Raw genomic sequence first — 19,005 nt, 5'->3', positions numbered from 1 at the left:
TTTCCACTTCCTGGGCACCTGCTAGACATTGACATGTAGTATCTATAATACACAGCAGTAAGAAAGGTCATTTTATCCCCATTTTACAGATGAGCAAACTGAGGCACAGAAAGGCTCAGAGACTTAGCCATGGTCTTACAAAGGGGATGGTTGGGTCTGGAGATTCGAACTTGGGAGTTGTCAGCTGATGGGTTGCATTTATAGCTTTTGGGATAAGCTCACCTTGGAAATAAATGTGGATTGAGAAGACACCTGGAGACTGAGATGTGAGGTGATCCAGAGTTTAGAGCTGGAAAGAGGAAGGAGATTCAGAAGAAGGGACTGAAAACAGAGCCCAACTGTGATCCCCCACCGGACCACTGACCCCCACTGATAATCGGGGGGAGGGTCCAGAGACCAGTGGTCATTCCCATATTCCCAACACCATTTATCCACTGGCTCACCTGTTTGCTCAACACTTGAGAAGTAAGCAGTGGGCAGGGCACTACCAAGGTGCCTACAGGCCAGAGAAGGAGGCTGGCTGTACCAAGTCAATAGGATATTGCAAAGCCGGCCTTCAACATGCCCAAGAGCGGCAAGTTTCAAAAAGGGATCAAGGTAGACCCACCCACCATGTCACTCAGGTATATGCACACCTGACTACATTGGTCAGAGAATCCCAATAAATAAAAAAGAAGGCCACCAGGCAACACCAAGACACAAAACAATAAGAAAATCTGGGCACTGTTCTGGAGAAGTTTCTAATCTAGTGGAACAGCTAGGCAAGAACCAAAATCACCCAGACGCTGTGAAAACATGGCAAATTCAAATCATACATAAATACGGTAAAAGTTACTAATGACAAGCCCAGGGGAAAAAACCTCCTATATATACTCAAATGATTTTTGGCAGGGGCACTAAGACCATTTAATGGGCAAAAGAGTTTTTTCAACAATGCTGGAAAAATCGGGTGCAAGGGAATAAAGCTGGACCCTTATGTATCACCACGTACAAAAACGAACTCAAGATGGTCTGAAGACCCAAACAGAAGAGCTAAAACTGTAAAATTCTTAGAAGAAAATATGAGGGAAACGCTTCATAGCATTGAGTTTGGCAATGATCTCTTGGATATGACACCAAAGGCTCAAGCAACAAGGAAAAGCAGACAATTTGGACTTCATCACAATTAAAAACATTTGTGCGTCAGAAGACACCACCAACAGAGTGCAAAGGCAACACACAGAACACACAACACAGAAAAAAGAGAGGAAAGATCCGCGAGTCATGTCTCTGATAAGAGATTAACATCCAAAACATGCAGAGAATCCTCAACTCTACAACAAAAAAGCAAACAGATTCAAAAATAGGCAAAGGACTTAAAGAGACATTTCTCCAAGCAAATATACACATGGTCCATAAGCATGTGCCAAGATGCTCAACATCACTAATCATTAGAGAAATGCAAACCAAACTCACGAAATATCAATTCATGCCCATTAGGATGGTTAGTATCAGAAAAACCAGGAAATAAGGATCAGAAGCAGGGATGCATACAGATATTTGCATGCCCACGTTCATAGCAACACTGTTCACAAGAGAAGAGCCAAGCGATGGAAGCAACTCTAATGTCCACGGGTGGCTGAATGGATGAACAAAATGTGGTCTACACAAAGGAAGATTACTCAGCCTTAATGGGGGAAGGGTACTCACCCCTCTGCAACAGGATGAACTCTGAGGACATAGCACTGAGAGAAACAAGCCGGTCACATAAGGGCAAATACTGTAGGATTCTGTTATCATGAACTCCTTGGGGTCGTCAGATTCCTGCAGACAAGAGTGGAATGGTGGGTACTGGGTGGGGGGGGGGGGGGTCGGGATGCTATGGGGGAGGGGGAGTTAGTGGTTTAAAGCGGGCAGAGTTTCAGTTTTGCAAGACGAAACAGTCCCAGAGATGGGCGTTGGGGATGGTCGTACAGCGACATCGATGTACTCAATTGACCTGTACACTTAAAAATGATAGATTTTATGTTCTGTCGTTTTCACCACAGTTTAAAGAAATACGTTTTTTAAAGAGGAGGAAAAAAGCTCCCCTCCCCCACAAAACAAGTTCCTGCTGTCAGTAGTGACCAAGTGAGGGGGTGGGAGCCCTTTAGTCTAGACCAGAAGGGCAGAGAGGGAACTCCCATGAGTCTTTGAAAGAAGGGGCAAAGGCCCATCATTCCTTCTTCTCCTAGCCCCTCTACAAAGCATAGCTGGTCTGCAGTGACCCGCTCCGAGTCTTCCTCCCACCCACTCTTGGAAGGGCAGTGAAGCCCAGCGTGTGACCTGGGAGGGGCCCTGAAACACGATCCACAGACTGCTGCCACTGTGATCTGGCCACAGGGTGCCCGGTGCGGAGCGGGACACTGGAAGGTGACAGTAACCCCTGTGAGCGATGGGCCGGGTTGGCTGCAGTTTCTCCAAAGTCACCTGCAGGGAGGTCGGACGGAGCTGGGGGCTTCGAGATAATAAAAGTTTCGAGGGAAAGAGGTGCTCTGAATCCCTTATAACATATACTAGGAGAAAGGACCAGGAAGGGCAGTCACACGACAATGACATGAGCAGGGATGAAGCCGGGTGTGGCCGCAGGCTGGACAGCCAGCATCGGCACTCCGGAAATGAGGGCGGAGGCGGCCCAGACGTGGCTGCGACCCAGACGGTCTGAATGACACAATTTTTCTATAGAATAAACTCTTCCTTCCTCTGGGCAGAACATCAAAAGCCTGGGTCATGTCTCAACGATGCTCAGAGGCTGGCTCCCTGGGAGGAGAGGTCTCTGTACACGGAGGTGAGGAAGCGCTCTCATTGCCCCCCATGCCTTGAAAAGAGCAGCGTCCATGCCCATTTGTGATGGAGATTCTCTCCTTTGCGCGGGGTCACCCGAATTACAATGTACAAACTTGCCTGGCCCTTGAACAGAACCAGGCTCTTTTGGACCAGTTTCTCTACCGAGAGGAGTTTTGATGTCAGATCCCAATAGTTAGATAAATGAAGGCTTCCATTCCAGCCTGGGCTTTGTTTGGAAAGAGATGCACTATTTAATGACATTTTGGAAAATATTTCAAATTAAAGATTCTTGTGATGTTCAGATAGAATAAAGAGTAAATTGCCCTACAGAGTCATCAGTGACAGGAAACAAGATTATTCACTATTTGCACAGGTTTTGTTCGTTTGTTTGTTTGCCTTCAATATTTATTCTGTATCAGTCTCTTAGATTTTCTTTAAAAAATCAGTTTTTAGATCCATGTTTACATGGGTTCATCCAGGCAGGACATCTGGATCATCCATCGATTTGATCAAATCAGTTTAAAAACCTAGCATATCTTATTGAACAATCGGTCTTGCTTGGTTTTTTGTTTTCCCGCATTGGCTAATTAAATTGATTTGAATTCAACCTTCTTCTGTGTCATTGAGGAATATATGATAGTCTCCTCTTAATGCCTGATATAACCTCATGACCACCACCCTCCTCCTGCCCTAAAGTCTGTGTGTTTGGGGAGGGAGATCAGTGGGGGGAAATCCCTGAAATTGTCTCAGGGGATTCAGAAAAAAAAAAAAAATCAAAGGGCAAAGAAGAGGTCATGAAATTAAAGGCAAAACTGAGGAAGACCGCAATTCGCTATGAGATTCCTCGATTTGGTTTTTGCTGTGGGTGAGTCTCCACAACAGAGTTAGGAAGTCTGACACTTTTTCTGGGAAAAGGTTGGCTGAGGGCAGTATTGCCTCTTACCTCTGATGAGGTCTCCTAGACTTGGGGCCTTTGTTCTGTGTCACAATAGAGTCGTGAATGAGATTTCACGGTTAGAAGTAGCCTGAAACACCCAGGGAAACAGGCCATGGACGGGTCTCTGGAGAAAATACTTTTACATAAACCAAAGAGGAGGCCAGAGGTTGTCTAAATAAGCTTTGGAAAAGAATAATTCTGAAATAAGCCGAGACCAATTCTGTGGTATAATGGATGTCCAAAGCTGTCCAGATTCAACAGAGGAGAAGACTGCATCCTCAGGGGGCCGCCCAATGTCAGAAGCTGGGGGGCCGGGGGCTGGCCTACAAGGCCCAGTCCCCTCAGGCTGACGCGCACTGAAGCTTCACCTTACAAGACCATTTCAGAGATTTTTCACACCTGCAAACCAAAGGAAAGGGAAACATGCACTCTAGTGACAGAATCCAATTAATTACAGGCTCTGCTATAAACATTCAGCTGTGTAACTTTGACAGAAAGCAAATTTGTCATCTCGAGGGGAATCTGACATTGTAAATAAATAAGCGTGATTAGGATGATAAGCAAACTTCTACCCACTTGAAACCCTTCATTATGAAGAGAGAGAAAGACAGAGAGGGTGTAAATTTGAGCAAGACAGGGAGTGTTCAGCAAGAAATTAAATGAGTGCCCAACAGACCAGCGGGTGAGTGGTGGTGGTGGGCCGCCGCAGGCGAAGGACACCCATTTATCTCCCAGAACCTCCCGGAATGTAAATGGCTTGGATTGGCTTCAGCACCTGCATTTGGAGATGGCAAGCCTCTTCTAAACCTTAAGTAACCCGTTTCGTTTCATTTCACCTTATCTTATTTTATTGTTTGGTGTTCTTGCCCAATCCACGTGGTACTTTTTATAGGAGACGTTCAATGAATTCTTCAGAACGAGGCATTGCAGGTTTGTCTGCATCGGTGGTTCTCAGTCAGGAGCGATTTGCGCCCCCAGGGGACATCTGGCAGTGTCTGGAGACTTTTGATTGCCACAGGTTGGGGGGAGGGACGTTGGCTACTGGCATCAAGTCGGTGAAGCCCAGGAACATCCTACAAGGTACAGAGCAGCCCCTACAAAGAAGCCCCCGGTCCCAAATGCCAACACGCCAGGGCTGGGAAACCCCGATCCAGCAGACCACACATTTTAAAGCATTCAGTCGGTCGGACAACAGACCCTTATTGAGCATTCCTTTGCACACTAGGCTCTGCATTTAGAAATCAGAGAACTCTTTAGATTATAAGAGGCAAAACCCAGCTCAGATACACTCAGGAAGAACAGGCTGTAGTAACTCAAATCTCCGGTTGGAACATTTAATGGATTGAGTGCAGTTGGTGCCTTCACACAAACTCTGATCAGACGGACCAACATGTCAGCAAACCAAACATCAAGTGTATGTTCACTGCACCTGCTTTGTCCTTCTGAGGCCACCTGCCTGACCCAGGCAGAGCGTCTGTTCCTTGTCAGTGGGGGTGGAGGAGAGGGGAGCCCACAGACCTTTGATTTTCTGTTGTCTTCTAGACTTCCTATAGAACTGGTTGGCATCTCTCTGGGGTCTGGACTTTCCCTGGAAAAGAGTGGTGAAAATAAATGTAATTTATACATAGCTGGAGCTTAAGCACATGCCTTGTGCAATATAACGCCACCTCAAGATGTTTTGTGCAGCTTTGCCCATCAGCACTGTAGTGAGGGTATCTGGTAAATTCTGGAGCATTTATAAATCCTAAGGAAGGGGGCCAAGCCTCATGCTAAGCTAGCATCTTCCCCTTGCCCTCAAAAAAAAAAAAAAAACTTGTTTTCCCCAGTATCCATTTTTTCACCCATGATCTCAAAAGTGCCATGAGCTCTTTAACAATTAGGGCAATATGATTAAAATGTTCTGAAAGTTGTAAAGAGCAAAAGGCAAATCACACACAAGCCCATCACTGCTTCTTCCTCAACCAAAAACTTAAAAACTCATTTGGGTTCAGCTGGACATTTACAGCAACTAAAGAACCCAAGAAAACCCATGCTAGGGTATTTTTACATATCCCTTTTAAAGCCATCAAGCTTGCAGACTTGAAACAAAGTTGCTGAGCCATCTCCCACAAGATTTTCAATAGGGAAGAGTGGATGGATTGAGTTTCGCTGAGTCCCACTCACCAGGTTGTGATTTGGCTGAAAGCTTGTCATTTAAAAATTGCCTGTTTCTGGTGAAAGATGGAGATTTTCCCTCACGCTGTGTGGCTGGCCACTCAGAGGCAAGAACTTCCATAGCATTGCTCTTTCTGCCCAGAGATGACCCTGGCAGCGGTGTCCCCGGGCACACGGGGCAAAGCGGCACAAAGACAGATGAGGTCCTTCCAGCCTATAATTTGAGACCCTCACCTCTGTGTTGCATTTCCTATTTAAAAGCACCTGTGATGTGTTTTGTACCTTTGAGTCTCACAGGATTCTAAGACTGGGCTTTTTGGGGACTGGGACTTTTTTGTCTATCTACATGTGCCCAAGGCTGATGGGCTGTACTCGAGGAGAACCTGGGGAGAAAGGCCAGCCAGCTAGTGCGGTCCACACTGTACATACAAGGAGGCCAACAGCAGGCCACTTTGGAGGGATTCTTCTGAGGTTACATGGGAAGTTTGTGGAAGAGCCACCGAAAGTGTTCCTTGTGGCCACTAGGTTCTCCTGGGAGCTGTTCAGAAAGAATCTCCTCCTCTCGGCTCACTGTCCCCACTACATGCTAAGCTGTGGCTTGTGAGCCTCTGTCCCTTTGTCTGTCTGGGCTCTTCATCCCGGGCCAGATACTGCTGTGCTGGTTCATATTCGGGTTTCCCACAGACCCCAGCCGCCAGCAGCCACAGCCCTAATTCAGAAGCAGCGGAACAAAGCAAAGTGAACAAAGCATTATGGATTGGGGGTGGAGGCCCCTGTCCACCCCCCAGACTTGGGGTCCCGGAGGGCAGGAAATAGGGCTGATTCACCTTTATGTGAAACAGACACACAACCTGATAAAGTGAAAATCCTGAATAACCAGTTGTTCAATTAACCCACGTGTCTAATCGTCGTGTACCTGCTATGGGCCAGGGATTCTCCTAAGCTTCCCGCAGGCGTATCATTGAATCCCCAAATGACCCTGTGTGACCAAGGTAAATGATGATGTGCACTCTTGAGAGGATAGGATGAGAAGGGCACTTCAGCTTTGTGGTCTTCTTCCCCCAAACCCACCACCACAGCCTAATCATGAGGAAAACATCAGATGAACCCAAATGGAGGAAACTTTACCAAACACCTAGCCAGTCCTCCACCAACTGCCAAGGTCATCAAAACCACGGGCAGTCTGAGAAACTGGCACGGCCCAGAGGAGCCTAAGGAGGCATGACAACTCAATGTCATGTGGTGTCCTGGGTCCTGGGTACCTGGGTCCCGGGTACCTGGGTCCTGGGGACCTGAGAAGAGTGCTGAGATCTGATTGAACCATGGAGTTAGTTACTAGTAATGCACCAACACGGACAGTGTCGTCCTAGGTGTGTCATGGAAATGTAAGGTGTTAGAAATGGGGAAACTGGGTGCCATGGAGATGTAAGATGTTAGAAATGGGGGAAACTGGGTGAAAGGGTTACAGGAATTTCTGTACTCACTCTGCAGCTTTTCTGTAAATCTAAAATAATTTAAAAATTTTTTAAAAAATCACTTAAATTAGAAAACTCGCTAAAAAATCTAACCCTTCAATATAGGCACTATTAATTGCCCAGTTGGATGGGCGAGGGTATTGTCCAGAGGGGTTACAAATCATTGTCTCCTAACCTGATTATCATTCTAGCAACTTCTCAGACCCCGCTCTAGGCTCCTATTTATACCACAGAAACCCTCCCAGGGCTCCTGAGAATTAGATCATGGGAGGGGATCTCGAAGGGATAATTTCTCTGCTAGGAAGCATGAGCAACCCAAATTGCTCTGAGGGTAAGCTGGTGAATGAGTCTGCATAGTCTGGGTGCTGGGGGCTCACACAATAATTGAATCGTTCAAGCACTCCCAGGGAAAAACACTGCAAGATTGATTTAGAGGGATGCTCCGAGACCCCCTCAGAAACCCTATAAGTCTTAGATGTCGAGGTGGTTGAAAAATAGTTCCAATTCAGCAGGCCCAGGCGGCAGGAAATCATCTGGAGTAACCTCTAACACCATCAAGACACCAAACTTTCTGCCTCTCTACAGAGTCAAAGGCCCACAGCTGCTTCCAATCAGGAAAAGCAAACTTTCCATCCTGGAGCACCACGATCTTGCACATTCCCATTGCCGGCTCCTCAAAGCACCGCCCCCTCACCCCAGCGCAAGGAAGGGAACACACACCCTCTCAAGATGCAGACCCAGCGTTCCCTTCCTCCTGCTCTCCTGGAGAACACAGGCTGTTTGCTGAGTCCTCGGTGGCCTCCAGCATCCCCCACAGGGATTTCCCAGAAGGCACTCTGTCTTCCAGGCTTTTCAATCTGCCACTGGATTTCCCCCAACAACACGCAGGCACGTAGACTCCAGTGTTGCAGATAGGCAGTGGGCTGCAACGGAGCCTGCTGGTTTCACAGTCCCAGCCTCCACACTCCCTTCCTCCCAGAAGAGTCCGGGCAGGGCTATGTCCCCAAGCACTCTCTCTTGTCCTCGAGCTTCTGATAGAAGAGGTCCCCACCTCCCTCATCCAGGCCTGGCTTAATCATGGTCGCAGTGAATGGCGGACTCCAGGAAGGGAACACAAACCCAGGGGGCTTGACCTAAATTTTGTCTCCAGCAACCGAGAGTCTTGAGTGCTCTCCGTCATGGAGGACAACTCCTAGGTGGTGCTCCAGGTGGCTTGCACGGCTTCGGGTCAGCATCCCTTTCCCCCTCACAGCACCCATGTTGGCCAATTAGTTATATGACTATGTTACTTATGGTGCCACCTTCCCACTGAGAAAGTCACCATCAACTGTCCGAGTCATATTTCTCTATTTTCTTCTACACTCAACTCGAGGACAGTGCTGCTTCTTGCTCATTCTTATGCAAATGCAGGCATTCTATAAACACTGTTATAGCCTTTCCTTTTAGGACTCAGTTACCCTTTCCTGTCATACTAACCCACCTACAGCTTCTCTTCAATGCTGTGGAAATCCACCAAATGCTTGTACTATGGTGTACTTCACATTGACCTGCTGACGGGCATGGAGGTTGGTCCCACTATGTCGCTGCTGCAGACAGCACTGCCTTCTCATAAAAATGCCTTGGTGGCCTCATAAACGTGTTTTTATAGGACAAACATCTAGCAGTGGACACATTACTTGAAAGGGAATGCAGGTAATGACCACACCATGGGCTGACCTCAATGGCTCATCATTGCTCACTCTGGCCCCGTTCTCTGTGGCAAGCTACCACCTGAGCAGAGGGCTCATCTTTAGCGAGCACCTTCTGGGGGTTGGTTTCTGATACATCTGTCACCATTTAGAATTTTTCTGTTCATTTAGCCCTGAGAAGCAGGAGCAGTTCCTACCCCCACTTCACAGATGAGAAAACTAAATCTTGGGGAAAATAAGGAATTTGCCTAAAATTGCATAACTGATACACACACAAAAAGTACGGATTTGGAGGGGGGCAGAGCAAGATGGTGGAGGAGTAGGAGACCTGGATTTCGTCTCCTCTCAGGAATTCAACTGGATAGGGATCAAACCATTCTGAACACCTACAAACTCAACAGGAGATTGAAGAAAAGAATAGCAACAACTCTCTGAACAGAAAAGCGACCACAATGGGGCGCCTGGGTGGCTCAGTTGGTTAAGCGACTGCCTTCGGCTCAGGTCATGATCCTGGAGTCCCAGGATCGAGTCCCACATCTGGCTCCCTGCTCAGCAGGGCGTCTGCTTCTCCCTCTGGCCCTCCTTCCTCTCGTGCTCTCTCTCATTCTTTCTCTTGAAAAAAAAAAAAAAGGAAAAGAAAAGCGACCACTTTCTGGAAGGTAGGACGTGCGGAGAAGTGAATCAGAGGCGATATTCGGGAGGATAGACGGCGGGGAAGGGGCCTCCGTCGGCCGCTACTGGCAAGTGATAGAGCCGCGGAGCATAAAATCGGAACTTTTAGAAGTCGGCTCCACTGAGGGACGTCACTCCGGTGGCTAAGCGGGGGGTGGAACCCTCCGGGACAGTGTGGTCTCAGGACCCTCGGGGTCACAGAAAGACCGGGGGTGCCTGAGTGCGGCAGAGCTCCCGGGTATCAGAGCGGGAAAGCCAGCTGCAGAGAAGGAGCCCAGGCGTGGGCTCTCAGCTCGGGGTTGCCATAAACCGTGATCCGCGGCACAGTCGGGCCACTGCTCCTCTAGCAGGGACCCAACAAGCGGCAGATCCGGGGAGACTCCCCTTCCTCCCCCGGGAGGAGTGGCGCGGGAGTGCACCACAGGGATCTGCTGGGTTTGGAGACTCCACACGGGGTCAGGTGCCAGAGATAGAAACGCACGGTCATAGGCCAGGTGAGCACAGAGTGCGGCTGGAGACCGGGGCGACAGGAGTGACTGACAGCTTTTCTCTGGGGGCTCACTGAGGAGCAGGGCCCCGAGTTCTCGGCTCCTCCGGGGCAGATATTGGGAGGCCACAATTTATACTCTCGGCATCCAAAGCTGTACGGAAAGCTTGAAGGGAACAAAAGCTCCCGAGAGCAAACCCAAGCAGATTACTTAGCCTGGACCGGGCAAGGGCGGGGCAATTCCGCCTCCAGCAAAGACATTTGGGAACCATGGCAACAGGCCCCTCCCCCAGAAGATCAGCGAGAACAGCCAGCCAAGACCAAGTTTACCGATCAATGAGAACGGCGCTAGGGGAATACTGCACATAGAATTCATGGCTTTTTCACCATGATTCTTTAGTCTTTCAAAGTTAGTTATTTTTTTTAACTGTCTGGTTTTTTTTTTTAATTTTTCTTTTTCCCTTTTTCAACCAACATCTTATCAATCCCTTTTTTAAAAAACATTTTTATTTTTCATTTTTAGAGTCATATTCTATCCCTTCATAGTAGTTACCCGTATTTTTGGCATATATATATAAATTGTTCTCTCTTTAAAATTTTGAGATAGTTTCTTCTAACAGATCAAAATATACTCTAAATCTCTAGTGTATGGTTTTTTTCTACTCCCCTACCTGATCACATTCTCTCCCTTTTTTTTTCTTTTTTTTTTTAAATCCTCTTCTTTCTTTTTTCAAACTTATCAATTCCTTTTATAAAATTTTTTATAATTTCCATCTTTACAGTCATATTCCATCCCTTCATCATATCAACCCTTATTTTTGTACATATATAAATTTTTCTTTCTTTAAAAATTTGGGAGGCACTTTCTTTTAACAGACCAAAATACACCCAAAATCTAGTGTGTGGCACTGATCTATATACCAGCCTGATCATATTTGATCATATTCTGTTTTTGTTTTGTTCTGTTTTTGTTTGTTTTTATCTTTATCTTTTTCTTTTTTTTTTTCTTTTTCTTTTTTCTCTCTTTCCCTTTCTTTTCCCACTGCTTCAGGTCTTTTCTGATTTGTTTAGAGTATATTTTCTGAGGACGTTGTTACCCTGCTAGCATTTTGTTCTCTCATTAATCTATTCTCCTCTGCACAAAATGACAAGATGGAAAAAATCACCTCAACAAAAAGAACAAGAGGTAGTACCGACTGCCAGGGACCTACTCAATACGGACATTAGTACGATGTCAGATCTAGAGTTCAGAATCATCACTTTAAAGATACTAGCTGGGCTTGAAAAAAGCATGGAAGTTCTTAGAGAAACCCTTTCTGGAGAAGTAAAAGAACTAAAATCTAACCAAGTAGAAATCAAAAAGGCTATTAATGAGGTGCAATCAAATATGGGGGCGCTAACTGCTAGGATAAATGAGGCAGAAGAGAGAATCAGTGATATAGAAGACCAAATGATGGAAAATAAAGAAGCTGAGAAAAAGAGATAAACAACTATTGAATCACGAGGGCAGAATTCGAGAGATAAGCGATACCATAAGATGAAACAACATTAGAATAATTGGGATCCCAGAAGAAGAAGAAAGAGAGAGAGGGGCAGAAGGTATAATGGAGCAAATTATAGCAGAGAACTTCCCTAGTTTGGAGAAGGAAAGAGGCATCAAAATCCAGGAGGCACAGAGAACCCCTCTCAAAATCAATAAAAATAGGTCAACACCCCGAAATCTAATAGTAAAACTTACGAGTCTCAGAGATAAAGAGAAAATCCTGAAAGCAGCTCAGGAGAAGAGATATGTAACCTACAATGGTAGAAACATTAGATTGGCAACAGACCTATCCACAGAGACCTGGCAGGCCAGAAAGGACTGGCAGGATATCTTCAGAGCACTAAATGAGAAAAATATGCAGCCAAGAATACTATATCCAGCTAGGCTGTCATTGAAAATGGAAATTTTGGAGAGATTTACCAATGGAAAATGGAGAGATAAAAAGCTTCCAGGACAAACAAAAACTAAAGGAATTTGCAAACACGAAACCAGCCCTACAAGAAATCTTGAAAGGGGTCCTCTAAGCAAAGAGAGAGCCTAAAAGCAACATAGACCAGAAAGGAACACAGACAATATACAGTAATAGTCACCTTACAGGCAATACAATGGCACTAAATTCCTATCTTTCAATAGTTACCCTGAATGTAAATGGGCTAAATGCCCCAATCAAAAGACACAGGCTATCAGATTGGATTAAAAAACAAGACCCATCGATATGCTGTCTGCAAGAGACTCATTTTAGAACCAAAGACACCCCCAGATTTAAAGTGAGGGGGTGGAAAACCATTTACCATGCTAATGGACACCAAAAGAAAGCTGGGGTGGCAATCCTTATATCAGACAAACTAAATTTTAAACCAAAGACTGTAATAAGAGATGAGGAAGGACACTATATCCTACTTAAAGGGTCTGTCCAACAAGAAGATCTAACAACTGTAAATATCTATGCCCCTAACATGGGAGCAGCCAATTATATAAGGCAATTAATAACAAAAGCAAAGAAACACATCAACAACAATACAATAATAGTGGGGGACTTTAACAACCCCCTCACTGAAATGGATAGATCGTCTAAGCAAAAGATCAACAAGGAAATAAAGACTTTAAATGACACACTGGACCAAATGGACTTCACAGACATATTCAGAACATTCCATCCCAAAGCAAAGGAATACACATTCTTCTCTAGTGCCCATGGAACATTCTCCAGAATCGATCACACCCTAGGTTATAAATCAGGTCTCAACCGGTACCAAAAGATTGGGATCATTCCCTGCCTATTTTCAGACCACAATGCTTTGAAACTAGAACTCAATCACAAGAGGAAAGTCGGAAAGAACTCAAATACATGGAGGCTAAAGAGCATCCTACTGAAGAATGAATGGGTCAACCAGGAAATTAAAGAAGAATTTAAAAAATTCATGGAAACCAATGAAAATGAAAACACAACTATTCAAAATCTTTGGGATGCAGCAAAGGCAGTCCTAAGAGGAAAGTATATAGCAATACAAGCCTTTCTCAAGAAACAAGAAAGGTCTCAAGTACACAACCTAACCCTACACCTAAAGGAGCTGGAGAAGGAACAGTAAATAAAGCCTAAACCCAGCAGGAGAAGAGAAATAATAAAGATCAGAGCAGAAATTAATGAAATAGAAACTAAAAGAACAGTAGAACAGATCAATGAAACAAGGAGCTGGTTCTTTGAAAGAATTAACAAGATTGATAAACCTCTGGCCAGACTTATCAAAAAGAAAAGAGAAATGACCCAAATCAACAAAATCATGAATGAAAGAGGAGAGATCACAACCAACACCAAAGAAATACAAACAATTATAAGAACATATTATGAGCAACTCTATGCCAGCAAATTAGATAACCTGGAAGAAATGGATGCATTCCTAGAGATGTCTCAACTACCAAAACTGAACCAGGAAGAAATAGAAAACCTGAACAGACCTATAACCACTAAGGAAATTGAAGCAGTCATCAAAAATCTCCCAACAAACAAAAGCCCAGGGCCAGATGGCTTCCCAGGGGAATTCTACCAAACATTTCAAGAAGAATTAATACCTATTCTTCTGAAACTGTTCCAAAAAATAGAAATGGAAGGAAAACTTCCAAACTCATTTTATGAGGCCAGCATTACCTTGATCCCAAAACCAGACAAAGATCCCATCAAAAAGGAGAATTACAGACCAATATCCCTGATGAACATGGATGCAAAAATTCTCACCAAAATACTAGCCAATAGGATCCAACAGTACATTAAAATGATTATTCACCACGACCAAGTGGGATTTATCCCTGGGCTGCAAGGTTGGTTCAACATCCACAAATCAATCAACGTGATACAATACATTAACAAAAGAAAGAACAAGAATCATATGATCCTCTCAATAGATGCAGAAAAAGCTTTTGACAAAGTACAGCATCCTTTCTTGATCAAAACTCTTCAGCGTATAGGCATAGAGGGTACATACCTCAATATCATAAAAGCCATCTATGAAAAACCTACAGCGAATATCATTCTCAATGGGGAAAAACTGAGAGCTTTCCCCCTAAGGTCAGGAACGCGGTAGGGATGTCCACTATCACCACTGCTATTCAACATAGTATTGGAAGTCCTAGCCACAGCAATCAGACAACAAAAAGAAATTAAAGGCATCCAAATCGGCAAAGAAGAAGTCAAACTCTCACTCTTTGCAGATGATATGATACTTTATGTGGAAAACCCAAAAGACTCCACCCCAAAACTGCTAGATCTCATTCGGGAATTCAGTAAAGTGGCAGGATATAAAATCAATGCACAGAAATCAGTGGCATTCCTATACACCAACAACAAGACAGAAGAAAGAGAAATTAAGGAATCAATCCCATTTACAACTGCACCCAAAACCATAAGATACCTAGGAATAAATCTAACCAAAGAGGCAAAGGATCTGTACTCAGAAAACTATAAAATACTCATGAAAGAAATTGAGGAAGACACAAAGAAATGGAAAAACGTTCCATGCTCATGGATTGGAAGAACAAGTATTGTGAAGATGTCAATGCTACCTAGAGCAATCTACACATTTAATGCAATCCCCATCAAAATACCATCCACTTTTTTCAAAGAAATGGAACAAATAATCCTAAAATTTGTATGGAACCAGAAGAGACCCCAGATAGCCAGGGGAATGTTGAAAAAGAAAAGCAAAGCTGGCGGCATCACAATTCCGGACTTCCAGCTCTATTACAAATATTGTGAGGATGTCAATATTAGTCTATTACAAAGCTGTCATCATCAAGACAGTATGGGACTGGCACAAAAACAGGCACATAGATCAATGGAACAGAATAGAGAGCCCAGAAATGGACCCTCAACTCTATGGTCAACTCATCTTTGACAAAGCAGGAAAGAATGTCCAATGGAACAAAGACAGTCTCTTCAACAAAAGGTGTTGGGAAAATTGGATAGCCACAGGCAGAAGAATGAAACTGGACCATTTCCTTACACCACACACAAAAATAGACTCTAAATGGTTGAAAGACCTCAATGTGAGACAGGAGTCCATCAAAATCCTAAAGGAGAACACAGGCAGCAACCTCTTCGACCTCAGACGCAGCAACTTCTTCCTAGAAACATCGCCAAAGGCAAGGGAAGCAAGGGCAAAAATGAACTATTGGGACTTCATCCAGATAAAAAGCTTTTGCAAAGCAAAGGAAACAGTCAACAAAACCAAAAGACAACCGACAGAATGGGAGAAGATATTTGCAAATGACCTATCAGATAAAGGGCTAGTATCCAAAATCTATAAAGAACTCATCAAACTCAACACCCAAAGAACAAAGAATCCAATCAAGAAATGGGCAGAAGACATGAACAGACATTTTTCCAAAGAAGACATCCAAATGGCCAACAGACACATGAAAAAGTGCTCAATATCGCTCAGCATCAGGGAAATCCAAATCAAAACCTCCATGAGATACCACCTCACACCAGTCAGAATGGCTAAAATTAACAAGTCAGGAAACGACAGATGTTGGCGGGGATGCGGAGAAAGGGGAACCCTCCACTGTTGGTGGGAATGCAAGCTGGTGCAGCCACTCTGGAAAACAGTATGGAGGTTCCTCAAAAAGTTGAAAATAGAGCTACCATACGATCCAGCAATTGCACTACTGGGTATTTACCCCAAAGATACAAAAGTAGGGATCCAAAAGGGTATGTGCACCCCGATGTTTATAGCAGCAATGTCCACAATAGCCAAACTGTGGAAAGAGCCAAGATGTCCATCAACAGATGAATGGATAAAGAAGATGTGGTATATATATACAATGGAATATTATGCAGCCATCAAAATGAATGAGATCTTGCCATTTGCAAAGACGTGGATGGAACTGGAGGGTGTTATGCTGAGCGAAATAAGTCAAACAGAGAAAGACATGTATCATATGACCTCACTGATATGAGGAATTCTTGATCTCAGGAAGCAAACTGAGGGTTGCTGGAGTGGGGGGTGGGGGGGAGGGATGGGGTGACTGGGTGATGGACACTGGGGAGGGTATGTGCTCTGGTAAGCGCTGTGAATTGTTGAACTGTTGAATCTCACATCTGTATCTCTGAAAGAAATAATGCAATATATGTTAAGAAAGAAAAAAAAGAAGAAGAAGAAGAAGAACGTAGCAGGAGGGGAAGAATGAAGGGGGGGAAATCGGAGGGGTAGACGAACCATGAGAGACAATGGACTCTGAAAAACAAACTGAGGGTTCTAGAGGGGAGGGGGGTGGGAGGATGGGTTAGCCTGGTGATGGGTATTGAGGAGGTCACGTTCTGCATGGAGCACTGGATGTTATGCACAAACAATGAATCATGGAACACTTCATCTAAAACTAATGATGTAATGTATGGGGATTAACATAACAATTAAAAAATTAAAAAAATTAAAAAAATTAAAAAATTAAAAGTACGGATTTGGCTGCAATCCTGCCTAACTCTGGAGCCTGTGCTTGTCACCCTCCCTGCTCCCTCCCAGTGACTGTGTGTCTTGGAGCTGGGAACATTTTCCTAGTCTGCTCTGCTTCCTGAACTCTGTTAATGCTGTTTCCACAATAATCGATTAGAAATCAGAGCGATTGGGGTGGGGTTGGATATGAAGTTCTCTTCATCTGGTTTGAATTATTATGAAATCAGGATTATGTTGATATTTTTCATGCTACATCCCGGAGGAGAGTGATTATTTTCTTTTATTCATTTATTTTCTTTTTCTATCAGCTTCAGTGACTAAATCCGCCTCAGTATAACCTTCCGGATCTTTCCAAAATTGCACAGGATGAGGAGGCTTTACTGTGTCCTAAGCAAGTCTGCTCCGTAGGGTGGGTCAGGCGGCCCCACAGGCAGAAGGGTGCTTCCAAGGTCTTTGTCTTTTGGGCTCTTTTGTCCATAAACTTTTGGTTTCCGCAGGGAAAACACGTTTCTTCAACACCCCATCTATAAACCTACATAAACTCTTTCCAAATGGAACACATCGGAAGCCAAATGAAAGCAAGTTGTGTCTTGCAGGGCTGGGGCTGCCATGTTCCTTGGCTGCTGGTTGGACATAACACAGTGGGTAACAGCCGAAGACTCCATGGACAAACTAGCTTTACTGTCCTCTCACTCTTGCTTCCCTCCCATGGCTTCCTCCAAAGACTTTGCTTAGAATTTCTGGGCTGGCAGGCAAGAAGGGTGGGTCTCATGGAATGACTGTGGGATCACCACAATCACCAGTGCCACTTTGGTGTAGCACAGAGAAGGAGGTGAGTCCATCAGGGGGGTGAGGAGAGGAAGGTCCTACACCTAGAAAGGATGGCCACATCTCCCAACAAAATCTTGTCTGTCGAGAGGGAGGCACTGACAAATTTAGCAAAGGCATCAAGGACATAACATATATAAAAGGTTGACCTTGTAAACCCTCATCCTCCCATCCCAGGGTTTTAAAACTTGACCTTCTAGAGTATCAGCTAACTAAGAAACCCAGTACATTGCCATGCATAAACACAATGGAGCCATTTACAGTGCCAGCCCTGGGAGTTGAGGTAACCTGGAAGAGTGGGTAGGGATAGGCAGGTAGGGCCATCCCATTAAGTAAATATATGAGTTAAAAGTGGTTCAGTCGGTTAAGCATCTGCCTTCAGCTCAGGTCATGATCCCAGGGTCCTGGGATTGAGTCCCGCGTCGGACTCCCTACTCAGCAGGGAGTCTGCTTCTCCTTCTCCCCCCACTCACACACTCTCACTCTATCAAAAATAAATTTAAAAATCTTTAAAAAAAAAGTGATGGGTAAGGTGAATACCTAGCAACATGGATGGATCTTAACAACATAGGACTTAATTTTAAAAATCAAGAAACAGGACAAGATATATAACAAGATCATTTCTATAAATTGGAAATACATGCACCACCAAATTTATTTATGGTAATAGAAGTTAAAATAGTGGTTTCCTTGGGATGCAGGGTGGGGTAGTAATTGACTGGGAGGAGCATGGGAGAGCCTGCTGGGTGCTGGAGGTCTTCTGTACCTTGATCCAGGTGGTGGCTATGAGTATAGAAGTATATGAAGTCCATTGAGGAATACACTTCAGACTTGTATTTATATGTGTGTATGCATATAAAGTAATAATATGTATTTTGCAAATAATATAGACAAAATGATTAATACATTTGTATGTTGGTCAGTGGGGTCGAAATGAAGGGGAGTGGAGTGGGGTGGTAAAAGAGGACAAATGGCTAGATGGATGGAGAGGTGGGCAGGAGAATTAAGAGAAAGATACAGGGATGGATTTGGATAGATGAGTGGATAGATGGAAGGGAGGACTGATAGATAAAGAGATGGCTACAAAAATGGGAGGACTGAGAGAGATAAAGGGATGAATGGATGTGCGGACAGATGGATGGATGGACGGATGGGTGGACGGGGATAAACTGACAGATAAAGCTAGTTGGTGGGGAGGTATAATGTTATCCTTCTTGATCTACCACAGTAGACACAAGTAGCAGACATCAGAAGCTGACTCCAGCTAGCTTAAGCATTGAACAAATTGATCAGAAGGACATTGGTTAGCTCACAGAGCTGGGGAATCGGGCTCAGAAAGCAGGCCAGCCCAAAGGGAGCTGAGAAGCCACAGACAGTTTGCCACAAAGACGACCTGGATGCCGGGTCTCGAGCAGGCAGGTTTTAATAATCCTGGAGACTCTGTGTGTCTCCTTCAAGACTCAGAGTCCT

Source organism: Mirounga leonina, unplaced genomic scaffold, assembly GCF_011800145.1.
Source record: "Mirounga leonina isolate KUSES-001 unplaced genomic scaffold, KU_Mleo_1.0 Mir_195, whole genome shotgun sequence".
Lineage (NCBI taxonomy): Eukaryota > Metazoa > Chordata > Mammalia > Carnivora > Phocidae > Mirounga > Mirounga leonina.
The sequence above is the reverse complement of the archived record's forward strand: the minus strand, read 5'-3'. Positions refer to the sequence as shown.